This window comes from Benincasa hispida, chromosome 6, assembly GCF_027475165.1.
Source record: "Benincasa hispida cultivar pf3 chromosome 6, pf3_genome.v1.1, whole genome shotgun sequence".
NCBI classification, from domain to species: Eukaryota; Viridiplantae; Streptophyta; class Magnoliopsida; order Cucurbitales; family Cucurbitaceae; genus Benincasa; species Benincasa hispida.
The window spans coordinates 26,152,936-26,178,433 of NC_143483.1; the positions used below are offsets into that span (position 1 = coordinate 26,152,936).

The following is a 25,498-nucleotide window of genomic DNA, read 5'->3' on the forward strand; positions in this document are numbered from 1 at the left end:
TCATTTTGTAGGTAAAATAGTCCTAAGAGTATTTTGGAGTTATTACAAAAAGTTTGGACTAAAAACGATCAAGAAGAACTAAAAAATCAACAAAATTGAAGAGAATCAAAATTACCAAAATTCCATGACAAGCAGCGTCACGACCCTCCATGAAGCGTTGAGCAACGCTTAAAGACAGAATGCATCACATTGCTACACAGCAGGGCAGCATCGCAACGCTGCCAAGGTGCATCACAACACTCCAGAGATTGATGGAATTTGCGCCTTGCACAACCCAGCATCAGCCAAGCGTCTCGACCCTCATCCAACACTTCTTGGCTTTTTACGATTGAACATTGCAACGCTATCCATAACATCGAGCCACTACACCTGCGAATATAAAAACTTTTCTTTTATTTTGAGCAAAGAGAGGCTGATTTTTCATGGAGTCTAGAGTGTCTTTCAAGATCTATTCATCTCCTTGGTAATTTTGTTTCTAACTAGTTAGATTTTCATTTCTTTTTTTTATTTTAAGCCATGTATTGGATTCCTTCATAGATTTGTCAATGGATTTATGAAGTAATTTTTTTCAATCTTGTTTCTAGTTTCAAGGATTCTTGCAATTTTCTTGAGTTTTCTACTTTTCTTTACAATTTTCATTTTGAATTTATGCTTCTTTGAATCAATTTGAACTTCTAAAAGCATGTTTTGGGATCTTTATCTCTTGATCATGTATAGCCAAGATTCTTAGTCTTGCTACAATCATGCTTGAATATGTTGCTTTGAATGTATTCATATATAAGAATGTCTAGCTAAGGTGTACCAAGTGGCAATAGTTAATTCTGTATTTGATGGCTATTCCTAGAATACAATAATTGCTAGATTTGAAGATACTTTCAATTAATTGAATATGAATATCTTGACGATTAATAGACACAATTGAATTCTCAAACTTAATGCATATATTTTCTATTCTATATGGACACTATCGAACCCAATAGGATTAAAAACATATAGGTTGATTAGAGTTGGGCCTTTTCAACTTTAACCAATGTTTAGGATGCTGTCTTGATTAGATTTTTGCTAAGTTGAGACTAGCTTAGTCGAGTCAACCAAGTAGTCATGTGCATAATTCGATTACAAAAACTAATTGGTAGAAATCAATTATAGAAATTTCATTGAATGTCTAACTTGAAATAGAAATGAGATTGAACAATACTTGTTTGCTTTTATCCTTTATCTTTTGATTTTCAAGTAAAATTTTCTTTTGTCTTTTTACCAAAACCCTTGTTTTTATCGCTTTCATAGTTGAATTTAGCTTAAGAAAAGATTAAACTTAAGCTTCCCTATGGATCGACTACGTACTTGTCGCTTATGCTACTTGTTAGTATAAGATGTAGGTTTCGGTGATTTATAAATATTTTTGTTTTAATTAGAGTCGAACTAATGACATCGATTCGAGAGTGAACAAAATGGGCTCGTTGTCGGGGAAACTAAGTCATTTAATCTCTTTCTTAGTTAAAATCAACTTGTAAACTCTAAAAGTGCCAAAATGATTTTTCTTTCTTTGAGTCACTTGTTTTAATATGGTGGATATGAATATATTTTATGCACTTCTTTCAAGACAAGCAGCTCAACGTAAGGAAGAACAAGAGGTAAGAGAAATAAATGAACTTATAAGTCAAGCTTTTCAACTAACCTCTCTTGTTCAAGATTTAGCTATTAGGCAAACACAGGTTTCATGTGGTCCTGTATGTGAACATTACCCTACTCGGGAGATATAGCCAAACACTGATGTCGATACATGCGTCTTCCTCAAATTCAGGTATTTCTCTAGAAGGATTAGTTAAGGAGCTTTCTAAAAATTCTTGTGAGATTATGCAAGAATCCTCCCTCAGTCAGCAAGAATCCTCTAGTTTTCAACAAGATAGCTTCGATTTTGTAGCTAAAGTTAAAACTGAATTTAGTAATTTGAGTAACCTCATTGCTCAAATTATTGAATCAGTAGAGAGACTAGAAGAGTCTTGGGATCAACAATCTTCTAGTAATACCAAACCTTGCAGTGAAGTTGCTTGCATTGACCATAATGTTGAGCAGCTGGTTCCTTGAAGTATAGGTCAAGGTAAGACTTTTGATTTTATTACGTGTGAACTTGCTAATGCTTCTTTTCAGTATGTGCAGGAATCTATTGAGACTCACTTAGAGACTCAAACCTCCATGCTCGTTGAGGTAGAGCCTCTTCTTCAACTTGCACATCCGGGCTTATACTGGAAAGTGGTTCAGAGCCTTCCATTGTCTGTTGCACCAAGATTGACACATTTGAGGAATTCTCCCAATCCACTGACGAAGAAGATATTTACTCCTCACCGTACCAAAACAAGTCAGTAAGGTAGAGTATGAGTCAAAACTTCATATCGGAAAGTCTCAGGTAATAGAGTTTGAGGTTGCCAAACCTCATTCTCTTTTCCTCTTTGGCATCTCATATATATATATATTTTTTATCATTGCTCATATTATCCATACGAGTTGGAGTCTATGTTTTAGTCTTTTCTTTATTTCGACTCTTTTGGGTCACTTAAGTCTTTTGATTCTTTCTTTTTCTTTTTTTTTGCCAAAAATTAGAAAAAATAAATTCGACCTGTCTGGTTCTCATCAAAAGATGAGTATTCTTATAGCCCTTCAGGCTATATAGATTCATCTAAGAGAGGACCGGAAAAGTATGAAAATTATTATGGACCTTGAAAAGCGAAAAAGATGGGTAACGTTGTGCAATCAGCGTTAAATTTTTTCCCTTCCTGGAGGTAGCTAGGTGTCAAAAATAAAACAACTTTTAATCGCTTTTCTTTATTTGCTTTCGAGGAATAGAATTTTTAGACTAACTTTTTTTGCTGGTAGCTTTTTCTTTGTTTTGTTTTTTTTTCTTCTCTTTCCCTTTCTTGTAGGAATAAACAAAATGAAAGAAAAACAAAATTTTGAAGCAGGAAGAAAATTCTACCACCACCCACTGCATAAAGACCAAGGGAGTTTTCTGTTCCCTTTATCTTTTTGTCTTCACGCTTATATTTATATTTTAAAACATTGAGGACAATGTTTAATTTTTAAGTTGGAGGTGGGGAACATTGCATGTTCATGAAATTTTAATTAGGATTGTAGAAAAATTAAGCTTATTAATTTTTTGTTTTTTGCTCTATAATGATATACAAATGCATGTCTGAAACCCTTGAGCATCTGAGCTCGGGTTATTTAGATTTTGTGACTTTGATTAGATATATCTTGATATATTTCTAAGGCTCTAATGAATTTTGATGATATAACTTTTATTCTCTGAGAATACAATATTTCTTGATATTTCATGATCTCTTGACATTTTTAAAATGACACATTTTTTGCTTTAAATGCATGTTTATACATTCAAGAATCCCATTTACTTTGTTTTTATGCATAATTTGATTTAAAAAATATCTCATTCTTATCAATAAAACTTTGGTGACGCATTCTTTCAAGTAAAGATACAAATAAAATTTTAGATTTCTTAAATTTTTTGAACAAAAATTTGAAATTTTTTTTTATGACAGAAATTCTTTTTTCTTTAATTTCATAAAAAAATCAAATGCTTATCTTTTTAGATTTACTTAGAATCTTAAAACTTTTAGAAATGTCATATTTACTTAATTTTCTTTGTTACCCCGATATGACAATCTTTGATCTAAGAACAATCATCTTGTTAGAGTAGCAAGTCTAGACAAAGAGAAATAAAAAGGACCTAGTGTTAATAAAAGAAAAACAATTGCTAGCATAAAAAAAATAAAAAAAAAGCAAATTTGCATTATTAACATAACAAAAATAACATAACTTTCACTAATGTGTGTGTGTGCGCACTGATAAAGGTGAAAAGAGCTACCTCCATTGTGTCTAGTTAGGGCCCACGAGAAAAGAGCGATAGGCTCCCTACGATCGGAGTGTGAAAGCTATCCCTCTAGGTAAAAGAAATGCAATTTACATTTTGTGTGCGTGCGTTTAAAATGACACCCTTGTCATTGAATTGTCTCTCTCCAATGCAAGTTAAGTATATCATAGACCGATAACCAGGCCAGTGTAGGGCAAAGAGGAATTGAGAGTTTGATATCACATTTCTACTAGTTTTAGCCTTTAAATATACTAAAACTTAGTAATCCTTCTTTTATGACTTTACAAAAAAAAAGACATTTTCTTTTCAAAAATAAGCTTCAACTTTTAATTAGCAAAACTTAAATTTCTAATTGCTTGCTTGTATCCTTACTTCCTTGATTGTTGAGAAAAGAGATAAGAATCAATTCATTGTATAAGACAACTGAATGTATAGACCATTTGAATATGTGGATGAGAATGTGCCAACTTGAATAGATCAATTTGAATAAATGAATGAAACTTTGAATAAACAATAAAATAATTCATATTTTGCTTGATTGTATACATATTTCTAGTTCAAATTTGTTTGGGATGATCAAGAGTTAAGTTGCAGGTGTTTTCATAGGTCTTTAAGAGAGATATATTTTCTACGTTAATTCCCTCAAAATTGTGTTATTTGTTTGCTTTTATTGTTCATTTTGTAGGTAAAACAGTCGCGAGAGTATTTTTGAGTCATTATAAGAAGTTTGGACTAAAAAGGATTAAGAAGAACCAAGAAATCAACAAAACTGAAGAGAATCAAAATAATTACTAAAATGCCATCAAAAGTAGCGTCATGACCCTCCAAGAAGTGTTGAGCAACGCTTAAAGACAGAAGGCATCACATTGCTGCAATGCAGGGCAGCGTTGCAATGCTGCCAAGGAGTGTCACAACACTCCAAATATTGACAGAATTGTCGGTGCACGCGTCTTGTGTAATTTAGCGTGAGCCAAGTATCTCGACTCTCACCTTATGCTTCTTGCCTTTTTTATGATTTAGCATTGCAATGCTATCCATAGCGTTGCGACACTACATCTGCGAATATAAAAACTTTTCTTTCATTTTTAGAAAAGAGAGGCCGAATTTTCATGGAGTCGGGAGTTTCTCTCAAGAGCTATTAATCTCCTTGGTAATTTTGTTTTCAATTAGTTAGATTTTCATTTCTTTTTTTATTTTTTTTTATTTTTATTATTGTAAGCAATATATTGGATTTCTTCATAGATTTGTCAATGGACTTGTGAAGTAATTTTTTTTTCAATCTTATTTCTAGTTTCAAGGATTCCTAAAATTTTTTTGAGTTTTTTGCTTTTCTTTACAGCTTGCATTCTGAATTTATGCTTCTTTGAATAAATTTGAACTTCTAAAAGCATGTTTTGGGATCTTTATCTCTTGAGCATGTATAGCAAAGATTCTTAGTTTTGCTACAATCTTGCTTGAATATGTTGCTTTGAATGTATTCATATATAAGAATGTATAGCTAAGGTGTACCAAGTGGCAATAGTTAATTATGTATTTGATGGCTATTCCTAGAATACATTAATTGTTAGATTTAAAGATAATTTCAATTAATTGAATATGAATATCTTGACGATTAATAGACACAATTGAATTTTCAAACTTAATGCATATATTTTCTATTCTATATGGACACTATCAAACCCAATAGGATTAAAAATATATAGGTTGATTAAAGTTGGGCCTTTCCAACTTTAACCAATGTTTAGGAAGCTTTCTCGATTAGATTTTTGCTAAGTTGTCCGCCTTTGTTGAGACTAGCTTAGTCGAGTCAAGCGAGTAGTTGTGTGCATAATTCAATTGCAAAAATTAATTTGTAGATCATGATAGAAATTGCATTGAATGTCTAACTTGACCTAGAAATGAGATTGAACAATACTTGCTTGCATCCTTATCTTTTGATTTTCAAGTAATTTTTTTTTGTCTTTTTACCAAAACCCCCATTTTTATCACATTCATAATTGAATTTAGCTTAAGAAAAAATTACACTAAAGCTTTCCTATGGATCGACCTCGTATTTTCCATTTATGCTACTTGTTAGTATAAGATGTAGGTTTTCGTGATTTATAAATACTTTTGTTTCGGTTAGAGTCGAATTAACGACATCAATTCGAAAGCAAACACACGGTGTCGCAACACTCCAAGATGGAGAAAAAAAGTAGTTTCGCGTCCACTTCACGCGTAGGTCATGGAGTTCTGCTATGGTTCAGTTCGTGTCTGGTTCGAGTTTTTTGCAGTTCGGTTTGAGCGGTTCAAGTGTCAGTTCACTTATGTCGAACTAGTTTGAGTCTTTAGTTGTAATAGTTAGTTTTTTTAAATTAATTAAATTAATATAAGTGTTATATTAATTGTTATAGAAAGATACGAAATCAAGAAGAACATCGTAGCTGGCAATTGAACCGCTGTTGACATCTTTCTGTTATGTGTTTTAACCACCAGAGCTTCATCGACCATTGCGCCTGTATATATAAAGGAAAATGAATGTGAGATTAATGTAAGAGTGAATAAGAAAACGAGAGAGCAAGACATTCGTTCATTTTGTAATACTCTGTAGAGTAATAAAACATAACCTCCCGATTTGCACAGTGAACATAGGCCTTTGGCCAAACCACTTAAAATCCTGTCTTTTCTTTTTATCTCTACAATCATCTAGAATTTACTAAAGTATCGTTTACATGATCGTGTAGTTTCTATCGCATTGTGTACTCAATCGTTTAGCTTCGTGTCCAATCGTCTATATGATCGTTTAGCTTCTTAGCTATCGTCTACACGATCGTCTAGCTCTACTTAACTGTCGTCTACACGATTATCTAGTGCTTCATCCAATCATTTACATAATTGAACTAACGTTTAGTCCTTGGAGCTTCATCTACTCGATCGAGCTGCCATTTGGTAAACGATTGAAGGATTTTCAAGTCTCAACATACTATCTCCCCTAACTCTTGAATTGTTATTGACCGTTAAATTTGAGTATTTTGTGATTGTTAACGTGAAGATCTTGTCATCTTGGACAACATTAATTTAATTAATTGTTTTAGGTGACCAATCTTGATCCAATAATTATTTTTAATTATGCATTTGATGTATGATTAATGTTTATTAATATATGCCATAATGTATGCCAGATAGTAAAAATCCCACCATAGGTTATGCATTTTATTCATGCATCATTTAATATTATGAATGTTATAATATTTAGTTGCATGATTTTATAATTATAGCATGCTCATGCATCATATAGTATAAATGTTATAATATATGCATACATGCATTAATAACATATTCATGCATCATTTATATTATAAGAGTTATAATATAAAGTATGAATGTATGATTGGATGTAATTAATTATTTCATAACTTTAGTATATAAGTGTTATATATGTTAGTAATGAAATCGAATTTCATGAAGCATGTCACTTCTTTAGGTTATATTATAATTGTTATAACTTACCTAAGTATGCCTTAACATGCTATGAGTGGTTCTAATTTATTTCATTTATTTTATAAAAGTTATAATTAAATAAAATTAGTAATTAAAATCAATAATTCATAATTGCATGCAAACCATAGGGTAGAATAATTTTTTTAAAATATTTTAAAATATGATTCACATAGACCTAAGATCATTAAGATCACTTTTCTAATTACATTAGAAATTAAGTTTAATCTCTTAGTCAGTTTAATGGGATTAAATTGGTTTTAATTAAAAGACTAAATTTTTAGCAAATGTATCTATAAGGGACCTTTTGTTATACAAGGTTGGGGTATTTAAGTTAACGAAAACGGAATAGCCCTACCTGGGAACTTACCTAGAAAGGTGAATTAGGTGAATTTGCTACAAGCATTCAATTATTGATTAACGTTTGTTAAAGTGTTTAATAAACATTAATCAGAGTTGTTTAACTATCCAAAGCAAACGTTGTTTTTGGGCAAATTCAAACAAACACTTAGTAAAAATCAGTAGCCAGATTTTTCTAAGTTAATTAACCCTAGGAAAAACGCTCAGTGGGAGAAAAATGGAGTATATGATACTTCATTTTTCCTTTCCACATTTCTCCCTAAAAGATCACACCGCGATATCTATACTTGGCCTCGAGGCACCTTTGTTTGTGTCCCCCTATGGATGGTGTTTGTATAGATCAGTATCATGGTGAATGGAGAGGGTGTTTATAGTAAGTGGGAGTGGGTCGTGTGTCAACACATCCCAAGGTCTCTCTCATTACTTTGTAGTAAAGTTTCATGCTCGGCCTCGAGACACCTTTGCTTGTATCCCTGTACGGATAGTGCATAATTCTTTACTTCAGACTCCATAAATGGATGGGGTTGCTTTAGTTTTTACCCCAATCGGTTTTTCCTTACGATTGGCTCATCGGGGCAGAACTTTAAAATCTAAAATGAGGGGTTACACTTACAAGAAAATGTTAAACGAGTTTAACAATTTCTAGACTAGATAATGGTGATTGATAGTTACAATAACAAGAAATTGTTCTGTCTATTGGTTGAGATAGTATAATTTTAGTGAAGGGGCACTTAATCACCCTATGGTGGCTTTTGTCTTGTCTCATTGAAACATCATTACAAAATAGATGTCACCGAGGGTGCATTAGATTATTTTTCTAAATTTGATTGGTTTTTAGAAATAGGTTAATGTACAGTATACTAATGGTTTCAACAATTTATTAATGATGACTTCTGAAACTTTAAACGTGCTCACTACCGAAAAACTTACCGACGAAAACTAAATGACTTGGAAAAACACAATCAACAAGATTTTAATCATCGATGACCTCTTTTTTGTTCTTACGAAGGATTGTCCTTCTATTCCTACTCATAATGTTGCTTGAAACGTTCAAGAAGAATATGTGCGATGTACACGGGCAAACGAGAAGGCCCAAGTATTATATCTTGGCAAGCCTTTTAGAAGTCTTGGCCAATAAGCATAAGCCCATGCTCACGACTTTTGAAATCATGGAGTCCCTGAGGGGAACATCGGATAGCCATCTGCATAGTTTAGGCATGACACTTTCAAATTCATCTTCAATGTCTATTTGCAAGAAAGGAGCATCTATTAGAGAAAATGTTCTCAACATGATGGTCCATTTCAACATGGTAGAGATGAATGAGTCTATCATGGATGAAGCCAGCCAGGTTAGCTTCATTCTGGAAACTTTACCTGGAAGTTTCCTACAATTCCAGCAATGCTGTTATGAATAGGATTGACTACAACCTGACCACCTTGCTCAATGAGCTTTAGAATTTCCAATCCTTGATGAAAACCAAGGAACAAAAGGATGAGACAAATGTTGGTTCATCCTCCAAGAAGTTTTACAGAGGTTCGACCTCTGAAACTAAGTCTGTGCCTTCTTCTTCAGGCACCAAAAAGTGGAAGAAGAAGAAAAGTGGAAAGGGGAAAGCTAACCCACCAGTTATTGCGCAGAGGGGCAATAGGGCCAAAGCTTCAAACGGAATCTGTTTCCATGGCAACCAGCAGGGACATTGGAAGAGGAACTGTCCCAAATTCTTGATAGAAAAGAAAAAGGTCAAGCAAGTTAAATATGATTTACTTGTTTTGGAAACCTATTTAGTGGAGAATGACGATTCAACTTGGATAATAGATTCAGGTGCCACTAACCATTTTGTTGTTATTTCAGGGAATTAGTTCCTGGCGACAACTAGAAGCTAGGGAGATGACGATGTATATTGGAACTGGACACGTCGTCTCAGCTGCAGCAGTGGGAAGACTTTAACTTTCTTTACAGAAATCATATATTATATTAGACAATGTATACATGGTTCCATGTTTGAAAAGGAACCTTATTTCTGTAAAATGATTATTAGAGCAACAATACTCTATTTCTTTCGATGTAAATAAAGTGTTTATTAAAAAAATTTGTGTATATATTTGTTATGCAAATCTCGAAGATAATCTTTATGTGCTAAGGCTGTTAGCAACTAAAGCCCTCCTTAACACTGAAATATTTAAAACTATTGTAACTGAGAATAAGAGACTTAAAATTTCTCCTAATGAAAATGCCCATCATTGGCACGTAAGGTTAGCACACATCAACCTTAATAGGATTGAGAGATTGATTAAGAATGGATTTCTAAGTGAGTTAGAAGAAAATTCTTTACTTGTGCATGTCATGCCTTGAAGGCAAAATGACTAAAAGATCTCTTTCCGGAAAAAGGTCATAGGACCAAAAAACCCTTAAAGCATGAACATTTAGACCTCTATGGTTCGATGAATGTTAAAGCAAAAGGAGGGTTTGGAAATTGCTTCACTTTTACTGATGATTATTCTAGATATGAGTATGCTTATTTAATGCAACATAAGTGTGAATCCTTTGAAAGTTCAAAGAGTTTGAGGCGAAAGTTGAAAATGCATTAAATAGAACAATTAAAACATTTTGATTTGTTCGAGGTGGAAAGCTTTTGGATCTTACATTCCAGAACTATTTGATAGAGTATGAAATAGTATCCCAACTCTTAGCTGCTGGTACACCTCAGTAGAATGGTGTATCAGAAAGGAGATATCAAACCTTGTTGGACATGGTTTAGGCTATGATGAGTTATGCTTACTTACTTGACTTGTTTTAGGGTTATGCAGTGTTGGGGTTGATTCCCTAAATCTCGTAGGGTCTTGTAGTTTGTAAACACATGTATAAACAAATAGTTTTGTGATATATAATATGATATATTTTATTCACTTTAGTCTATGAAATATGGGATATTTTTGTTGCATTAACCACAAATCAATAAACTAAGATCCATGGTTATCGTTATAACTTAAGGATGTATGTGGAGACATACAAGTGGATCGTGCTTTAAGTGATAACCTAAATGATCTGTAGTATATGTATAAAAGAGGGAAATATTATCCTTGTGACACTACAAGTGTGGCCCATTTTGTAAGTGTTATAAATGTTTTGAAGTGCTACAAATGGTCTGATCTTGATCGTTCATCACTAGAAGAAATTCAGGATTTAATGTCGGTTGGCAACCGACATTAAAGATAGTGTTATTAAAGCCCTTTAATGTCGGTTGCCTTTAATGTCGGTTTTAAATCGACATTAAAGTGCTTCAATAACACCAATAACACAGCCTTCAATGTCGGTTGCAACCGATATTGAAGGTCTTTAGTGATTAAAGCCTGTCGGTTGCAACCGACATTAAAGCCTGTTTTTTTATTCTTAACCGATATTGAAGCCCGAATCTGTCCGTTTTATCAATTCTTGTCCGTTTTTTAAAATTCCCTTGCCAAATCCATTTTTTCGGTAAAAAAGTATAACATGACACATCATCATCGAACGCTATGGCTATGACATATTATTCATGTATGGATTGAAAATCTATTATATTTAATCCGCAAATTCTGCTATAGAATTATAATTTAAAAGGCGTACAATAATTCAAGCCTTGAAAACACAAATTACAAGTAATACAAAGATTATGTTTTTACAAGGGCAACAGAATCTTCCGTGTAATGGCAACACAATTTTATTTGTCTACAAATTTGGGAGGGTTTGATAGATTAAGAGATGTAATAAACGTTGTTGAGATGGACTTCATTATCAGGATTCTTCTTCTTCAGCTCATCCAGCAATTACAGAAGAATTGGAAAGATTTAGAATTTAACTTCAACTTAACAAGTAAAGTTACTGCACACAGTAAAAGTTAGCAGTAGACCTCGGCCAGGCGCATGGAGGGTCCTCCAAGCTGCATTTTCTCCATAATAATGTTGCGAGTTGCCGATAATAAACTCTCCCTTCGCATCCTTTCGCTTGCCGATACTCCCGTGGTAATCAGATCCATGTCAATAATTTCTGAAAGTTTATTGCAAAGAAGCAAAATTGAAGTTAGGATATGAGTTAAGAAAACACACATCACAACACACAAGAACAATATCAAGTTCTAAAATAAAATTCTCTTAAACTTAACTTCTAGCAGAGAGCCATACCTTGAACATATAAATTTATACAACACAAATTAAGCACCTACCTTCAAACGATGTTTTCCAAGAGGAGGCCGTAATTCTCCATATGTTGTGGGTAATACTTTATCATCAGATGACAAGTTTAAGAGTTTTAACAAATCACCAATGAGACAAGTGCTATCAGAAACTAATAGGAGAATTTCAATGCGTAGAGAAACTTCCAGTCAGTAGTTCTAAACTCTATCTCACAAGTCTTCATAAAATAGAAATTCCAATGCGTAGAGAAACTTCCAGAGGATTAAATAGAAACGTAATTAAAAGGTGATCTGTATGTTAATATATCCAACTAAGGGAGAAACATAATTGTGTAAGAGAGAACTTACGCAGCACATGGAGGCAACTAAGGGTCACTACACCAGCCCGGTTTCTCTTCCGTATCCCTATTTCAGCATTGGAAATGTGCATGTCAGAATCCATTGTAAACATGAAAGGTAAGAACCTAAACCTAAAATACCACCCAAAAGAAAAGAAGAAGAAGAAGAAGGAAAGAAAAGAGGGACTTACTTATGAACCTCTCTGTCCCCTCTCCTCTTTGCCATTTCCCATGTCAGTCCATTATTAGGCTCAAGTCCAGGTTGAGAGATTTCCAAACCATATTTTTTCACTAACTCAATATACCTGATTGTTCAATCAATAAGAGATAGCTACTACAAAAATAGCATCGTACCATTGAACCAAACATCGCGAGAAGGATAAAAGAAAAATATGCTTACTTCTCTGCATTGAAATGCTCAACTCCAAAGTCTTCATCCCAGATAAAAATATAATCATATGCAGCTACAAGATCAGGGTGCAAGAACCTTTTTGCATACCACCTGGAATGCAAAAGAAAGACCGAAGAAAACATAAAATTGAACCTTCTAGTTCTCCATCTGTAAGATCTTATATATGCGTTCTAAATTCAATACATGATTCAGGTTCTGATTGCAAAAGATACCATACAGGATGAAACAACCCAAATCATACAAAATATCAACACACCTACAACTTTGTTTGCTTCTTGACACTAATATGGATTGCACTCCTTGACCACTCAAACTGATCCCACTCAGTAGTCCGACCATCATAGTGAAAAAGCAAAATTGTAAAATCATCAGAGAACTGATACAACAAGAACAAACATGAGCCTCAACAACATAGTCATTACTAATTAGTATAGACAATATGAACAATACTCCACATATATGACCTTTTTCACTACTGCATCAATATTTTTTCTCTGATCAAAACCCACCGTGAATGTAACCAAGTACTTGGGTTTTTTAATTAGATCCTGCACAATTAAAAGCTCTCATTATAGAACTTCAATCCCTTTCACATGCAGTAAATTTGCAATACAAATATTATTTTTTTAGAAAGAAAAAAGAAAAAAGAAAAAAGAAAAAAGAAAAAGGAAACCCATAATTCATGTCTGCTCTGATTCCTCTACATCTAAAATAAGATGCAGAAAAAGATTGTACAAAAGGTGGCTATTACTAATTACCAAAAAACTCATAAGACAAGGACTGTCGAGGGCTCATAAGACAAAAGGTGGCTATTACTAATTACCAAAAAACTCATATTACAAAACTCATAACACCCAAGCTCATAAGACAAGGACATTGAACAATATTGAAATAGACCATATATGATAGCAAAAAGAATCAGATCAGTAGTAATAGAACAAGCAAATGATGTAATGGAGAAAGTGTCCTACAAGTTAACTACACGACTGTTGAGGGCTTTGCATTCTTGGATTATTTCTTCTTCATCGAGAAGCTCTTCCAATGAGAAATTCTCTTTGTCTAAAATTGATTCCACCTGATTGCAAGTATGCAGTTGTAGGAACATCAGTCCTTTTTTTAAGACTTTGACATTTACTTCAATTTACATGCCTCTCTTGAATTTTAAGAAACACCATACAATAGAAAGAATTTATAAGCCTACAATGCAACACTTTCCCAAGGAACATTGGAAACTTATTCAATATCAATCTTTTAAAAGACTATAGTAACTTATTCCCTGAGGCTTGTCTCAAGACAAGGCTCTAGATTTACACCTCCTTTGACTATAAGAGGCTCACACCTCTCATGAAAGGTTTGAGAGGCTTACACCTCTACAAAAACGCACTAAGACATAAAGTCTCCACACACATGTAATTTAGAAGAATAATATAAATATGCCTCCAAAAATATAAAAATTTGAGTTAACAATTTGAACTAGTACTACATTAGTTATCGAGACTTTAAAAGCATTGAAGACAAAATTTATAACATAAGTCAATCTTATTAATAGTGGTGAGATTATAGGTATCCTCTTACAAGTTACAATTTTTGAAGTGGCTCGAGGGTGATTCTTTTATACTTTAAGTGGTTGTTGAGTTTGGGAATACTTAGTGATGCCAATTTCGAATTTGTAAAATGTTTATAATTTTGAGGCTTAATCCTTATACACTTCACCTCTTTGAGAGGAAAAGCTTCAAGGCTATCTTTAGTCTATTAAAAGGTTGTTCATAATGCGGAGGTACCAAGGTAACATTATATGTTGAGGAACCAAGCAGGTTATATTTTATTCATTCATCCTTTCAAACCAAATAACTGGTTGCATTCGAATTACTTTGGGAACCAAACGCATATGAACATAACAAGTAAACTCTTCAGCACCTGACTCAATCAAGAAAACTTCAAAGGGAAAGAACGGAACTAACGACAAATGCTGACATGTTTCAAATTCTGGAACAGTTTAGAGGGACAAAAAAAAAGAGACACCTACATGGACAACATCGTTTTTCATTTCGCAACATATAATATGTGCATGTTCAAGAATTAAAAACAACAAAGATGATAAGCACTAAAACCTACTGGAAGTCCAACTCAATCAGTCCAGACTACAAACAAATTTCTAAAAAGGTATAACTGGATTGATAAAACCCAGATTTAATTAGGGAGCTAGAACAAAAGAAAATGGCCAATGAATTAAATTGAAAATAAAGTAATTGCTCGCGGTAGAAAACAATATGCATCAACAAAAACAAAAACATAAATCCATCACCGAATGATTCAACATAAAACCAAGCTTACTTGTACACAACTTTACTTCCAATAAAGTCAACAGCAGGTTGAGAACAAAATATATGTATTCTTACTTCTCTCACGGACACGGAAGAGAACTGGATCGACGGTGTGAAAGAGATCGACGGACACGGGCGAGCGACGACGTGAAGGAGATCGACGGTTACGCTATTTGTATGTTAGTACCTGTAATCCTATATAAGTATACCTTCAAAAATAAAACCAAAACAAGGTTCTAATAATCCATAAAATACATTCATTGCTTTAAAAAGCGGTATATGTTAGAAGAGTAGCCTGTTCAAGAATAATAAATTTAATTTAAGAAAAAGTAAAATTCATTTGCAACTTCTAAAATAAGATCATAAAGAAGAGTTGAATAGCCCAAACAATTATCCACATGCTCATCATTATCAAGAATGTCAGGTGTTTAAAGAAATTGTTTTGCATTGAAGAATAAAATAAAATAAATGATATACGAAACCAAAGAAGGCATTACACTCCTACTATAGCCAAAATCTAAACATATACATTTTAAATATTATTTGGAAGGAGATATTTCCATTAATAGTCCATATACAATAATATCGATGGCAACTCAAAGAATGGTGAAACCATAGATCCACAGATTTGTGCGGTAGTGAGGGAGATTCAAAAGAGAGAAAGAGTGAAAAGCTGAGAAGGAGAGAAAAACAAAAACCTATTGTTCGAGGTAGGTGATGATTGACAATCCACAACGTTCGAAGGTGTGGATGGGAGGTGTACGAACGGCAAAGGTGAGTGAAGAAGTTCCATATGAACACAGGCGTGGGTGAGGGAACTCATGAGGAAATCGACAACAGTGACGAACGAAGACCTGCAGATGATCGATGAAGGTGGTGGCGTAGATGTGGCCGACGACGCTTATGTAGTTGAGGGAGATGAAAATGACGAGGGTCATAGGTTAGAGAACTCACGAGGGAGAAGGGAGTTGTACGACTGATTAAAGTTTTCTCTTTCTTTTCGTTTTTCTATATATAACCAAACCCTAAAATTTGAGAAGGTAGCAAAAAATTGAAGGAGGGAAACAAAAAGTGAAAACTGACGGGAAACAATAAATAGAGAGCTACAATGTAGGTTTAGCCCCATCTTTAGTGTCGGTTTAAAACCGACATTAAAACTCTGCTTTTTTATTTTTTAAGAAACCGACATTGTACATTCACTTTAGTTTTTTCCAACCGAAATTAAAGCCCAAAATTCTTGTAGTGCGTGTATTAGACATGCGACTAGGGATGCTCTATACAAAAGAGTTTGTATAAGATTGGATCACAAAATGTTTAATCTTGTTAATAACGCCGTTCATGACAGATGATCATAGGTAACATGACCTTAATCTTGAGTGAGTTGTGAACTCCTGCCTGTAAGGGCAGTTCTTTGATTTGCATGGGTACGAGTGGCCAGATCGCCTACTTAAACCTACCACTTTGGGGATTTATCTGATTGGGGAGCTAGGAACTCAGCTACACAAGAAGAAATTCACTCCTTCCTCGAAGCAGGGGTAAGTAAATAAATTGCTCCCTTAAGGGCTGATTCTTGTGCTTGTACAATGTGGCGCCACACCTTCTCTTGGCTCGAGAAGGGTTTAGTCATAGTGGGACTATGATGTATTATTCATTAGAAGAATCAGTGGTACTTAAGGAGTTGGCTGTAACTAGAGGGCAAAACGACAATTTTGCTCAACTGTACTTAGGAGCGATTTGTGAAGGGTCATCATACCGTTGATTAGTTATATCCAATGGACACAGAAATATATTTGTAGTGCGAAGAGTGCAACTATCAGTCTTTAATGGAGTGCCCGATACTTAATGGATGGTGGATATCATGATTAAAGAGTTTAGTTAGTTATTCACGTACTGTTGGAGCTTTAAGCTACATGTCCATAAGGTCACCTTGGTAACTCAATGGATTCATGTTGAGAATTAGTTTTTGGGTTAATTTAAAATATTCAAATTAACAAGAGGGAATTTGATTATATATGATATAATTAAATTAGTTCAATTATATATGATATAATTGATTTGATGTATTTGATACATTATTTGATTGGAGGAATTAATATAAATATGATTTATATTAAATGCCATAAAGGAGAAAAAGAACTATGGTCTATATATTGCATATGATGTAATATTAAAACTATAGGTTATAAATATAATATGATAAGTTAGTTATTGTATTTATTTATAATATATTAATTATGAGATAATTAATATTATTTTTCTCCAATAACCGACTTAGTGGTTGGTTATACACGGTTTATGGCAACTGATGGATAATGATGAAAATTGTTTTCATTTTTCAAACCATGTGCAAAAGCAGCAAGTTATCAGATAGCTTATTGAGAGAGTAAACGGTTGTATTGAGTTCACCATTTTACTACACGATCGAGGAACGAGTCTATGCGATAGTCTGATATATTCTACAGATTCCTCTATTTATTACTCGATTGCCTACTCGATCATTCTTTCTCTTCCATTCCTCCTTCCCTTTATCCAAATCCATACAGAGCCCACACCTTTTGGATTCTCACACTAAGAATACTAAGGTAATCATGTGGTGGTTGTTAACGGGAAAAAATGCACGTTATTACAACGCAAAGTTATAAAACAATGAAGGATTACGATGGTAAAAATATATGAAAATGCGTCCAAAAGTGTTTAGTTTATAACATTGCGATCGCATGCGTCCATCACATTAAAAACAGTTAACTCATGTATTTTGTGCAGAAAATGCGTTGGCGCATGCCAGAATTGCGCTCCAAAGAAATTAACGTTCGAGCGCATTAAGAGATTGCGACCGTAAGGCTATGCAATTGTTTGTGTTCGTGAAAAATCTGCTCAAGAAGGTGGCCGCATAAAACCGATGCATCAAGGTGAAAGCTTAATAAATCACGATGGGACAGAAGCTGATGACGGTCGATTCCGAATTAAGTTGACAAGCCGTTAATGACACTGTAGCAAGTACACTCAAATTTTCGGTGATAATTATTTGGCGTATCAGACAGAGAATTAATGACATCCCATCAGTGCAATCATTCGAGAGAAAAAGTTTTCACCTTGAAGCTCTATAAATACCGAAGGCCACTTTCATTAAAGGAGTTCGGTTTTTCATTCTAGCTGAGCCATATAGAAGATAGTTAGCCTTTGTTCTTAGTTTCCTTATACTTAGAAGGCGGAAGCGAGAGAAGGGAAAAGATACCAGAAGATCGTCCTGGTCAGCTCGAGAGAGTGCTAGGGAGTGTGGAAATTAGAGAGAGGGCCGACTCTTGCGAGAGCAAGAATATCTTTTGAGCAGAGTAGAGAAGAACAGTGTAAAAGCCTTGGGAAGCAAGAAATTTTTACCAGGCTCTTTATCCTTATTTCACATTGTCATTCTGTACTTCAATTTCATATATAGAATGGAACTTGCATTTCTACATCTGTTCACTCTCTTTACAATATGCATGAGTAACTAAACTTTCGAATGGGTTGAGAAGTAGTTAGCTAACATGACCTAGGATCTTCATTGCATGCGATCATCTTGTCTTATGTTGCATCCATCACCCCTTTAGAGCTACTCAAGAGAGAGTCTAAAGAAAGAAACTAAGACTTGAGAGAGCTAGGTTAGAATCTAGACTTGAGAAAGCAAGATTAGATCTGCATAAGCAAGAGATAGAGACTTAGAGATAAGCTCTATTTGCCAACATGCATCGCATACACCTTAGAGATATGTTATAGTAGTATGCGGTCACTTTGTGTATGTGTGTCATCCGCCATCGCATAGACAAGAATAAAGGTTTAGATGTAAGTCCTATAGACATCATCGCATACATCGCATGCATTCTAAAACTAGAAGCCGTAGCATTAGCATTGAGAGATGACTTGCTGTTGTATATATGTAGCATGGTCGCATAACATGAACGAACCTTAGGAAGTGTTAGCTAAATCCCTTCTCAACCTGTTCCCTTGCATACTCATTGTACTTTCGTATTATTAACTCTTTTCTCAAATCCGCCGCATAAACTTTATACTTTAAACAGCACATCAATAATGCATTGATTTATTCGTTACCGCAAAGTAATAAAAAATTACCATCGCATACTGTTTCCTTAGTCTCTATGTTCGACCCTGGGCTTATCAGGAAATTCAATAGGATTTATACTTGGATCGTGCTGAGAAAACTTGCATGCACAATGCATATTCCACCCCTGCATTCTACACCATTATTTCATCACATTAAATACGCATCAGTGGTGTCTAGTTCTATTTGAGGGTCGAGGGTCAAGTTTTACTCGATTGTGATTGAGGATTTTCCAATTTGTGTTGTTTGCTGAGTTTGCTCGTTGCGTTTGTGCTATTTAATGCGTTCGAGTTTGATCGAGGGAATACTTGAAGAGAAGGGTTCTTCAAAGGTATTGTACTCGATCCTTTGTTTTTAATTAAGAAACATGTTGTAGTTTAGTCTTTAATGCATAACTATTTTGTTTGATTATAAATGTTTATGTTCTTTCACAATGGGGTTTGGAATGATCTGCTTCAACTCACTGATTCTCTAGAGTTCCTTCAATTGGTATCAAAGTCAGGTTGTTCTGATATTCTAAATTCCATTGCTGTATTGAATTACAGTTACCGTCTTGGTGAGTTTTAAGACTTCTGCCATGCGTTTAAGAGTTAGATGTATTTGTGGATGTGGATTGATGGATGTTTCAGGATAATTGCCTCTGTTTAAGCTTTCTTTACATTTACTAAGTTAATTTGTAAGGGCCCCTGCATTTTTGGGCATAATTAACTTGCTATCGAGTCTGTATTCAAGTTTTGTTTTGTTTGAGTCGTTCATTGTGAAGCTTCAGACGCATGGAGATGCTTTTTTCTTCAAGGAAGAAGACCAAGGGTTGGTCGCATCGTGTAGCCCAAGCTAAAACGATCGTTTAGATTTGGCTATGCGATCATGTAGAAAAGTTCTACTCGATCGTGTAGTATTTGCTAAACGATCACATGGCTGATGCTATGTGATCGAGTAAAGAGTTTACTCGATCATGTTGCGTTGGCTACTCGATTGCATAGACGCTTGGGGTAAACGATCGTTAAGTATATGATACTCGACGCATGACGCGTGCACTAGATGATTGAGTAGGCCAGCATGCTCATCGCATAGTCATTGGCTGCTCGATCACTCGGTATAAGATACTTGACGCTTGCTCCTTGATCGTTTAGACAATCATGCTTCATCGCATAGTCATTGTCTACTCGATCGTTTAGGGATGCGTTGCACGTTGTGCGCTGCACGATCGCATGGCCACCCTTAAACTTAGAATCATGCTTGTCCTCAAGCATGCGTTATACTCAAGAGATTCTAAACTCACCTTCTTGCTTTCCTTTGCGATGACCAGCTTCTCAGAATATAATTTACTCATACCTCTAACCATCGCTGCAATGCTCTCATCCACTTTGGCTTCTTCTTCAAAAAGATCTTTTCTAAGTTTAGATCCGGCAAGCCTTTTCTCAAAAACTTTTTATTCATTCACCGCAACTTTGCGTTTTGCTTTTGAGAATGCGTTCGTCCAAAACAATTTAAAACTTTGCGATTACTTATTAGAATGCGGTGTTGAATTTGGTTACGCTATTTGTTTTGGCTTACCCCCACATGTGTCATGCGGGCATCCAACTTCGGTTGTGTTCCATATTCAACTCAACTCTTGTCTTGCTTGATTTGGCTTGCGCCTGACAGAGGAGTTGCACTTATGCATTGATCCTGGCGACTTACCTTCGTTTTGGCTTGCCCCCACATGTGTCATGCGGACATCCAGCTACAGGTAAGTGCCTTTCACAACTTAACTCTTATCAACATGGGTTTCCCCATTGTGTTTACAGTGGAGTTGTTATTCTCAAAATTCCTTCTTTTTTTTTTTTTTTTAAAATGATTGTAATGTAATGAACGCAATTTTTCGAGACCGTTGCCACCCCCAAACTTAGAGGTTGGCAGCATTCTCATTGCAAAGCTGAAAACAAACTCACAGGAATGCAAAATTAAACGTTTGAGCGAAGGTTTTCACGGAATAAAACTTAAGACTTTCAAAATTTGAAGAAGCTAATAAAAGTAGGGAGCGCCTTGCAATGCTTAGCTAATGGATGCGGTGAATTATACATACCATCATAGAAACACCGCAAAGAAACGCAATCGGGAAAGAAAGAATTTCAAAAGAATAATGCATAAAGGATAACAAGAAAAGAACCTTAGGCGAAATACGCATGTGATCATGCGTTGGAATTCACGCGATTGAAGCCATGCGTTGAAGGATGGAAGGAATTCTTTCATTGTATTGCGCACCGAGGAGACTTATTTTCGCACCTGCAAGGAGCAAACGCACCACAACCAAGGAAGCAGCCGCATATCCAAAATAACAATAAAAATAAACTAAACTATGAAAGCAAGATAAAGATAGAGTAGAAGACGTCCCTGGAAAAATTGGAGTGTTGTCACCGCAAGGAGTCTCCCATGCAGGAGATTACTCTTAACTGCTTAGGTCAAGATGCCTTGACCATTGGAACTTCCAACAATTGTTCCACGCATGCAGCCGTCATGTGCTTAGACTTACCTTCAGCTCATGCGACTGATTGCCCTTTTATCTTGGGGTCAATACCGGCTTTCGACGCATTACCTACACTTCAATATTAGTTGCAACTTGGTCGCATAAGCTGCAATACTCCCAAGATAAAAAGGTTTCCTACAGAGACACAAAACTCAACAAACAATTAGCTGCCAAGTCCCCTACAACAGGGCTAAAAACTTGATGACGGAAAATTAATTGTCAATTACTTGGCAACTAAAATTTCGTGGATGCAATATGTCATTAATTGTCAATTATGCGTCGATTATCATGTGTCAGTGGTCATGTGTTGGAATGAACTATGCGTTAATGCAATGACCACGTGTTCCTGTCATAAGTTTTCTTGCGCTCATGCTAAGTATAATGCAAATGCAAGTTTCTCGGGTGATCGAGGTCGAACTTAGGGACTTGTAGCTAGATGTATGCGGTAATGTGTATGCGGTGGTTGAATAAAAGAATGATGGAGGGGTTTTTATGCTAACTCTACTCCTATTCCTAACTAACAGACAAAGCAGTGAGAATTGAATGAGAGGTAGAGACACGACAACCGTTGATGCATAGTAAATGCATGGAAAATAGATAAAATGGGAGGATGTATTCATCGCAACCCTAAGCTTGACCACAAGGGTAACCTCAGCCAACGCAAGCTATGCGATCATGCTACACACACTTGAACCTAATTCTAGGACGGATGCAATGTATATGCGATAGTGCTGAGAAGCCTATGCCTACACCTCCATAACTCGCTCACGTGCTCTCACTGCATGAGCGTGATAGCTGCATACCACCGTCTCCTACTTCTGGATGCATGCAATATCCTTTCCGTAGGGTGCATACGTTGTGTGATAGCAAACAAAGCTTATTCCTAAGTTCCCCATTCTTGCTTATGCGTTCCAATCCGCTCTCTCAAGTCTTAGATTTTGATTTTAGACTACTCTTCCAAGTATGCCTAAATGATGAATAATGCGCTCATAAGACAAGGTAACTGCATGAACTTGGCTGACGTAAGATTATTCTTATCTCTAGTGAATACTTGCTTACATTGCTTAATGCGACCAACCACTTATCCTCCCGGGCTAGTTGTTGCTGACTTTACTCATAGACAAGCATTGCGTCCGCCTATAGACAGGCATTGCTGCAGTTTCACACCAAGCAAATAAGGTTTTCTCACGCACTCACGTAACATACACCTCTCGGTGGTTTGCTACATGCTTCATATCTCTAATCCACATGACTAAGTATGCGATACTCTAGCAATCTCACTAAGTGATGCAATAAAAGTTAAGGATGCTAAGTAAAGAAGATGGAGATGAAAGTGAAGGAAACATAGAAATGCATTGAACACATAATGTATTAATTCCTTAATCCCAAAATGTAATACAATACAATATAAGAAAAGAAGAGAAAATGAAATGACCAGCTCATTGCTTCTAGCAAATGTATGTCAAGGCTGTCGGTGGTACCATGGAAGGGCGGTGGAGCTAACTCTCTCGAGATCTAACTCTGGTCGAAGGCTCCGGTCGTCACTTGGAATGGAGGAAGGAGATGAAGAACTCTCAAGATTTCTTTTTATGCATTTTTCTGGATCACAAGGATCCGCCCTAAGGCGAACCTCAGGCGAAAACCTTGGATGATTTGAACTTTTACTCATCGACTTCTATATATAGAGCTTGAATCGCCGATAACATTAATGGACTGCTCTGTTTCTGACATTCGCAGCGCGTTAGTCCTTTTTTGAATCTCTGTTGCTAATGGCGTGGTAGGTGAAATGTCAACATCATCTTTTGGTTTTCTCAAGATATGCGTTGATGCGTTCATTCCACCAACCTTGCGTTGATCCCTCTATTATGCATTATTGTGTAGCCGCAATCGTGCAGTGATTGCATTCGCTTAATACCGCAACTTTTACACGATGACCGCAATTGCTTGACGATCGCAACTCCTATGCGATGGACACATGCGACTGATTACCGTAATACCCATGCGTTGATCGAATGCATTTGCCTTTGCGATGGAGAGTTTCTTCGCATGTGAACGTCTATGCGGTAGTCCGGTTTCCGCATTTGCGTCCACTTCCTACGTTAGCTATAAAAGTAGACAGTTGAATGCATAATAACGCATAATAATGGGTTAACCGAGATTCTCAATGTTGAATGCCGCAAGCTCATTTTCTTATGAATTCCTAACATAATTGCCGCATATTTTACTTAACAGTCCTCATAATTCTAAATAAAAGGCCTAAGATGACATGCATTTTTGCATGTCATCAGTGGCCTTCATGCTTCATCGCATAGTCCAAAGGCACTCGATCCACATTACACGATCGTTCATACTCGATTGGCATTACTCGACGATCATAAGGAGCTATTACACGATCAAGTGATGAGCGTTCGCTCAGCGGTTCAAGACCCAGTTCGCCTGTTTGAACCGGTTGACTCGATGTTTTATGTAATAGATAGCTTATCTTTTCCGATTTTGAGGCTAATTATCCTGATCCATCAATATTTGTTGAATGTACATGTGATGTATGTTTAATTATATGCCATAATGTATGTCATATAGTTTTAAAACCCACCATAGGTTATGCATTTATTCATGCATCATCTTTGTATTATAAGTGTTATAATATAGTAATTTGCATGATTAAATTACATTAAAGCATGCTCATGCATCATATAATATAAGAGTTATAATATATGCATGCATTAAGCATATCTATGCATCATCTTTATATTATAAGTGTTATAGTATAAGGGTGAATGTTAGCATGTATGCTTTGTTCATTACAAGTTATATAAAAGTTATATATAGTAATGAATGAACATTTCATAAAGCATGACACTTAGGTTAATTTATAAAAGTTATAAATACCTGGTCTAGCTCAGCAATGTGTTTTGTTTTAGTTGTTTCTTTTTTTTTATAAAAGTTATAATTAATGAAATTAGAATTAAAATCAATAAGAAAGACGTGCATACAAACTTAGCCTTTAATCATGTTTTAAAATAGTTTTAAAATTTGATTGAGATGGAACTAAGATCACGGTTCTAATTAGATTAGATACCTAAGTATAATCCTTTAATTCATTTTAATAGGATTAAATTGACTAATAAAAGATTAAATATGTACCAAATCTATGTATAAGGGACCTTTTGTCTAAGGCGGGTTCTGGCTAGGCTGGGGTATTTAAGCTAACGAAAAAGGAACACCCCTACCTGGGAACCTACTTGAAAAGGTGAATTAGATAGATTTGTTGCATGCATGCAAATTTGATGATAGTCTGTTAAAGTGTTTAATAAGACTTGAATCAAACTTGTTTAATTATCAAAAGCAAGTGTTGTTTTTTAGCAAATTAAACACCCACTTAGATAAATCAGTAGCCAGATTTACTAAGTTAATTAATCCCTAGGTAGAACATTCAGTGGGAGGTACTTGGGGTATATGATACTTCACTTAAACCTCTACATATTTCTCCCTAAAAGTTCACACCATGAGATCTATCCTCAACCTCGAGGCACCTTGGGAGTGTCCCACTATAGGATGGTGTTTGGGTAGGTCAATTCCAAGGTGAATGGAGAGAATGTTTATAGTAAGTGGGCACAGGACGTGTGACAACATATCCCTCAGTCTCTCTCATTAGGTTGTATAACTTTTTCGTACATCGCCTTGAGACACACTGGGAGTGTCCCCCTAAAGGATGGTTGTATTTGCATATCTCTTTATCTGATCTCTAGAAAGGGATAGGGTTGCTTTAGTCTCTTGTCCTAATCTTCTTTTTCCCTACGGTGGGCACATTAGGGCTGGACTCTAGAGCCTAAAATGAGGGGTTACACTTACGCGGAATTGTTAAGGTTGTTAACAATTTCTGGGCCAAACAATGGTGACGGTAAGAGTTTGTTACAAGGAGTTGTT

At 35.3% G+C, this 25,498-nt stretch overlaps 1 pseudogene; it reads right to left on the reverse strand.

Annotated features, from left to right (window-relative positions):
* Positions 1–12,236: 12,236 nt before the first annotated feature.
* Positions 12,237–15,904, reverse strand: LOC150035543 (uncharacterized; annotated as a pseudogene).
* Positions 15,905–25,498: the final 9,594 nt, after the last annotated feature.